At 38.3% G+C, this 6262-nt stretch overlaps 1 long non-coding RNA gene across 1 annotated transcript; it reads right to left on the reverse strand.

Moving 5' to 3' along the window:
• Positions 1-4305: 4305 nt before the first annotated feature.
• Positions 4306-6043, reverse strand: LOC121894560. Its single transcript, XR_006095570.1, has 3 exons — positions 4861-6043; positions 4598-4672; positions 4306-4503 (listed from the first exon to the last, which is right to left on the reverse strand). It is a non-coding gene; the product is annotated as an uncharacterized LOC121894560 (long non-coding RNA).
• Positions 6044-6262: the final 219 nt, after the last annotated feature.

Below are 6262 nucleotides of genomic sequence, written 5' to 3' on the forward strand. Positions count from 1 at the left end.
ACCTGGCCTTGCGGAGAACCTGCTGGTCAAAGATAGCCGTCAGCCACAGGGTCTGTGGGACACCTATCACCTTACCAGAAACCTTCACAATATAGCTCAGGTGATTTTTGTCCTTGAGGTTCAGGTTACCATACCAAGCAGTCATAGAAAAAGTAAGAACAGATTCAATAAATGACTTGTTAAACAAATATATTATTTTCCTATCTACATTAAAAGCATTTAACTTCCTGAGGAGGTACAAATGTTGCTGTCCCTTCTTACAGACCGGAGCAGAAGTTTTTATCAGTGACTGTTCCAAGATATTTATATCTTATTTATAAACTCGATGCCAGTTCCTTTGTTGAAGGTCTGAGATGGTGGGTGGAGTGATTGCCTTCTAAAATCAATGACCATATCCTTGGCCTTTGTGGCATTTAATTGGAGAAAGGCCTCATCACACCATTTGACAAACTCATCTACCAGCGGCCCCTGCTCTGAATGCCCATTCTCTGAGTGACTGCACAAATTAATACATATCACCATAAAGTAAAGCAGACAGTTTCCATAATATATATAAGACATTAAATGTGCACCTTTTCCATGACTCTATAATTACCTTTGCAATTCCATTCAACTCTATTAGTCCTTTTGGAGCAATTGATTTATGGACAAAAATAAATTATGCCAGACGGGGAATAAAAAGAATTGATAGAGTGAACGAGCAAGGTTGAGAGAAAATGAGAAGAGACAACCAATTAAATCATATATGTACAAGAAAAGCACACCAATAAGCTAAGTGAGCCTCCAGAGACGACCACATGTCAGTCAGCTGTCTTGCTGTCCATAATGACATGCTGATGTTGATCCATAGCGATGGAGGCCAGACACCTCAGGTTTAATGGAAACAAGCTTCAGGTTATTGGACTGTCTTCAACAGGTGGCTGTGACTGTTTTAAGACACTGGGTGGATGTAAAGTCAACACTAGAGTCTTAGTAACTCGGCTACTGGTTCATTTGTAACTAAATCAGCTACTAAAATTGGTTGCACCATGATTACACGGGGCATAATCTAACTACTTTGGATGTAAAGTCATAACTAAGGCAAGTGGCCAATCAATGACCAAAGATAGAGTTCCATTGTTATGGTTATGGTGCACATGAGCTTCCTGGCTGGGATGAGCCACTTGGTATCGTAGCACATCGCAGTAAGCTAGATAGATAGTGAAATAGCATGTCAATAAATTAGGTCTCTACTGGATTACTGTTACAAAATCACATGCAATTAATGAAAAATTATGCTGTGTGGCAGAAAAATGGCTTTTTGTGACATTTTATGATTTACACCTACCTCAGAGGCATGTGTAACTATTTAGTTGTTACTTAGAGTTATGCTGTAACTTTTCAATTTTAATTCAATTTTAATATGCTTTATTGGCATGAATGTACCAAAGACAATATTACCAAAGCATCAAGTAATAATGAGATTAAAAAGATAAAGATACAATCAAGAAAAAAGCAGAAAACAATTAACACTTGCTCTGTGTGTATGTTTATGAAAGACTGTGGAAGTGTGTGTGTGTGTGTGTGTGGGTGGTTGTGTATTTAGCTCCTGCATTAGACACAGTGATTATCAGTATCAGTCGTTCTAAGAGTAAGGAATTATTCACAATGATCAAATAATTAGTAGACAGAATTATAATAACAAAATTATAATAACAACAAAATATATAATATAAATGTATATAATATATATATATCTCCATGGTGCAACTGCTTTTATTTTAGTAATGCATAAATCCCAACTTAGTATTAATTTACATCATAACTAGGCCAAGTTTGAATTTACACACAGCTGGTGCAACAGGCTGCTGTTCTCTACATCTTATAATTTAAACTAAATAAAAATGAAATACAAATTACAAACATAAGTACAGGTCAATTTCTCACTCAGCACAAGGCGCACGGCTGCCAAGTGCTGCATAAAGTCAACATTATGCAGATTTCTTCTCGAATCTGCTCTTCTTTTTCTCTGTAGTAGTGTGAATTCTTCAGCACAGAAGACATTCAAGTGAAGTTCACGGCCTCTGGAGTCACACATGGATGTGGAAACATCGGATAAACACGGCACTCCAAGTGGAGTTGGAAATGTGGTATAGAAATACGATCGAATGAAAATGTAGTATATAGTGTAGTGACTTATAAAAACAGGAAAGTTACTAATTCTGTCTGGTTTCATGCAAACAACAACCAAGAGGAGTCAAACACAAACAAACATAATTTAAAAAACTTCTAACTTAACTAAACTTCTGTGCACTGGAGGCTTCAAGTTTTCACATCACAGTTGTGCAAGTTGAATACTGGCCAACAATTGGCTCCACAGTAGTTGTTATGTCATAGATCATGCTCATAAGTGCATGCCTCAAACTGTTTTTTTGTTTGTTTGTTTTTATTGGTGAGCACAGAGAAACTTTCCTCCTTCAACAGATGGATGTAAAAACAGTCTTTCACATTCTGAACATACATCTTTCTGCACCTCGAAGCTCAAACGTCCAAATGAAGCAACAATAAGCAAAAAAACATTGGAGTAGATTGAGACTTTAAACAATCATCTACTGCAGATCTAAAATATATACCTGTAGAAAATAGACCAGATGCCTGTTTGTATTAAATTATTGTACTTGTTAATGGGGGCACAAATGAAACCTACATCACAACTTTTCTTAAAAATTAACCGGTTATTTACCAGTTAATGGGTTTAGGTCTGTCAAAAGCAAAATTAACCAAAAACTGATATCCCTTGTTAAAATCCTGCGTGCAACTAGGCAAAAAAACCAAACAAACCACTAGTTAATTTTAAGCTTAAGAGACATGTGGTAACAGATGGAAATGATGTATCTCATATCAAACCCGACACTCAGGAATTTTCAGCCTAACATGTGACTGAATGGAAATAACGATAAATGATGTAAAATATAAATGTGTTTAACTATTATTATGGATAAAGTTACAGTCAGGAACAGTCTGTCTGTCAGCAAGAAACAGTTTAATGGAAGAAATAACATCATGAAAAGAAAAATCTTTCTAATAAATGAAGAAAGTTGTTTATGGTTCTTTTGTTGATCAGACTGACAATTAACAGATTTTTAACTATATGATGAATATATAAATAAACATAAAACTTGGGAGTGATTCACTTAAATTTAATCTGTAATCTGTCTCCACTTCGGTATGAAACTGCAGTGATGTATCAGATCAGTCTGATCAGCTGCAGCGTCCAATCAATAACTGATATCCAATAAGGGGGCGTGTTGGCCGGTAAAAGACTTCCGTGAAGGCCGCTCTCGTGTTTCCTTGCTCCTCAGAGATCCCTCCTCGCTCCTCGCTCCTCGGAGCAGAATAAGAGACTTGGGACGCCTGTCAAAATGGCGCATCAGGAACAACTTCCGGTTCAGGCGAGGAGCGAGGAGACATTGATTAAGAGACTTGAGACGTACCCAGGGAGTAGCACTGTTATCCATTGTCTTCCTCTTGCTGCTGCTGCTGCTCTGTTTGGTGCCATACTCTCACACTTTGTGTCCCCCACGGCCTGATGGTATTGATTGGAGTTATACAACCAAGCTGTGACTGCCACTGCTGCTTTGTTATACCTGAAACTCACTTGATTTTTAATTTCTTTTATTGAGTTTTAAGTGCTAGGTTTTATTCAGTGATCTTAGTGCATTTATGTTTTATTTTTTTTTAGTATATTCCTAATTTGTTGTGAAGTTTACTTGGTGTAACTTATTTATTGTTTTGTTTTTTTACTCGCTGATTCATACAGAGGTGGTGCTAACATTAAAAAGGTGGCTTTGTGCTTTTATTTATTTATACTTCTTGTGTGCTTATATATTTTGTGATTTGTTTGTAGTGTTAACGCCAACCTAAACTGTAACACCTTTGTACGTTTCCCTTTTTCTCTAACATGAATTAGCGAATAACACAGTATGTAACAGAAATAAGTGCGCTTGCGTGAAACAAAACATACTCTTTAGTGTACTATGATGTGACTACCAGATGGCAGTACGGTCACACTGTATTTTAATGCATTTAATCTGTAAATGATAACTCTGTCATTTGATGTCGCACAGACTTCAGAGCTAGACTATTCTGCAAGAAAGCGAGTGAAGTGATCTCTACTATCTCATCAGACCTACCCTCGAGAGACAGAGATAAAGAAAGAGAGGGTAAGTGTGATTTGTGTGTTTGTTAACAGAGAGAGAGAGGAAGAGCAGGAGAGAGAACATTTAATCTCATCACCAATGGATGAGATGTGTAATCACATCTCCTACCTAAAGTCTTTCCCAAGGAAAGTTATATTTTTATCCTTTGTCTCTGTGTTTCTGAGGTCTTGGAGCTCAAGTGAGTCCAAAGGGAAAAAATGTGAAATGTTATTGTCATAAATCCCTTTTCCTGACACAGCATGGGTCCTTTTAGAGGTGGAGGCCTCCGGGGTTTCATCTGGCAAGTGTCAGATAGACGTTTTCCCTGTTTGAGAGGTTAAAAGTCAGTTTAGATCCGGAGGTGTTTTAAGCAAAAACAAAGTTTCCAACTCTCTGACATCTCACAGAGCAAAACTCACACATGCCAAAAATCCCATCTTGTGAGGTGATCCAGGATTGAGAACACAAAGTAAGGAAGAAATAAAGAACAGAATCTGAAAAACAAGCAGAGAAAGTTGCACAAAGAATTACAAAAAGTGTAAATATAATTAAAATTTGTGGCAGGATAGACTCAACGTAGAAATCATTTGGATCAGGAGAAAAAAATGAGAAGATGGAGGAGCCAAAGTAAGATGTTGAACAGTGACAGCGCTGCAGCAAGGATGTAATTAAATTTAATTACCTTGTTCATTTAATTTGTCCCTGTTACTTGTTGAACACAACCTCCCCGATCTAAAGGTTAATTAAGAATATTGTGACTTGGTGCTCTGGGAACACTTTACTCTAGAATTTAATGATTGTACATGTCACTGTCTGATGATTATGTGGTGCATCATTGAAGCGGTGCTGGGTGTCTCAATTAAGTCTCAATGTTATTTCCTTTGTCTTCTGCTGTCATGCTGATCTCATTGTTGTCCGTGTTTTCACTACAGAGCATCATTCTTGACTGCTCAGTTTGCAGGGAGTGATATAGTCCAGTGCAATGTAATCATAGACTGTTTATAAAGATGGACGTAGCAAGATCACCCATTGTTTTGCATTGGAGCAGGTTTGAAGCCTGGAGTTGCAGCTTTTTGTTGGTGCCATCTTTTCTGTTCGGAGCCAAGAGCTTCCAAATAAGGAGTACGGGGTGTTTTCTTTCGCACTCTGGAAACAGGCCCTGCTACCTCAGACTGAAGCTAATGCTAGCATACTGGGAAGACCAAACACTGCAGACTTGGGTTAACGTTTAGCTAAATTGTGCTAACAAGGCAGGTGTTTTTCCTGGGTTTCTCCCGTCTCTTACTGTGCTCCCATTGCGTAATTTCCCCTGTAAATTTCCAGTATTTCCCTTTTTTTATTTTTACAGTTATACACAGAGCTGTAGTGGGATCTAATGCAGGTTAACGCTGTTTACTCACCTCTCAAATTCTGAAACAGCGTTTACACAGTCTTTCATCACTTTACAGCTGTTACTGACTCAGACTGACTTCCTACTGCAGTTTCTCTTGTAGCCTCTAGGAGCTCGTTTCGTTTTCCGTTTGGACATTGTACCCTCGTATGAGACATGGAGACAGCTGTTACTGTTAACAAGGAGCGAAAAACAAACCACTGCTCACCTGCTACGCCGGTGTTAAAAGAACTCTGTGCTGGCGCTAGCAGGCAGACTGAAGCTGCTTTCATGGGACAAACAAATGGAAGTTCAGAGGATCATGTATGACACTAACTGACGTGTGGCATCATATATCGGTTGCGCTGTTAAGGATGTGCAGAGAGCCCAGTATTTGTATCTGTATCTGTATTCGAATAAAAGTGAAAATATGCATTAGAGTGTTAAAGTAAGCGTTCTTCAATAAACTATTTTGAAAAGTACCCAAGATAGTATATGAAAGTGGGCCACTTCAGGCAATGATGCAGCACTGCTGGCATTCTTCTGGCCCAGACAAAATGGATGTGAGCCTGAAAGCAAACATGGCCCAAATATCTCAAATCAAATGTGGGCTTTTTTTCATAAAGATGCAGTGCTCTCAGGTATGTGTATTCTGGATGTGGGCCAGATCTGGTTTATCTGGTTTGTTCTTGGTTGACATACGGCTTGATTGTGG

The sequence above is a fragment of the Thunnus maccoyii genome, chromosome 3 (genome assembly GCF_910596095.1).
Source record: "Thunnus maccoyii chromosome 3, fThuMac1.1, whole genome shotgun sequence".
Classification (NCBI taxonomy): domain Eukaryota; kingdom Metazoa; phylum Chordata; class Actinopteri; order Scombriformes; family Scombridae; genus Thunnus; species Thunnus maccoyii.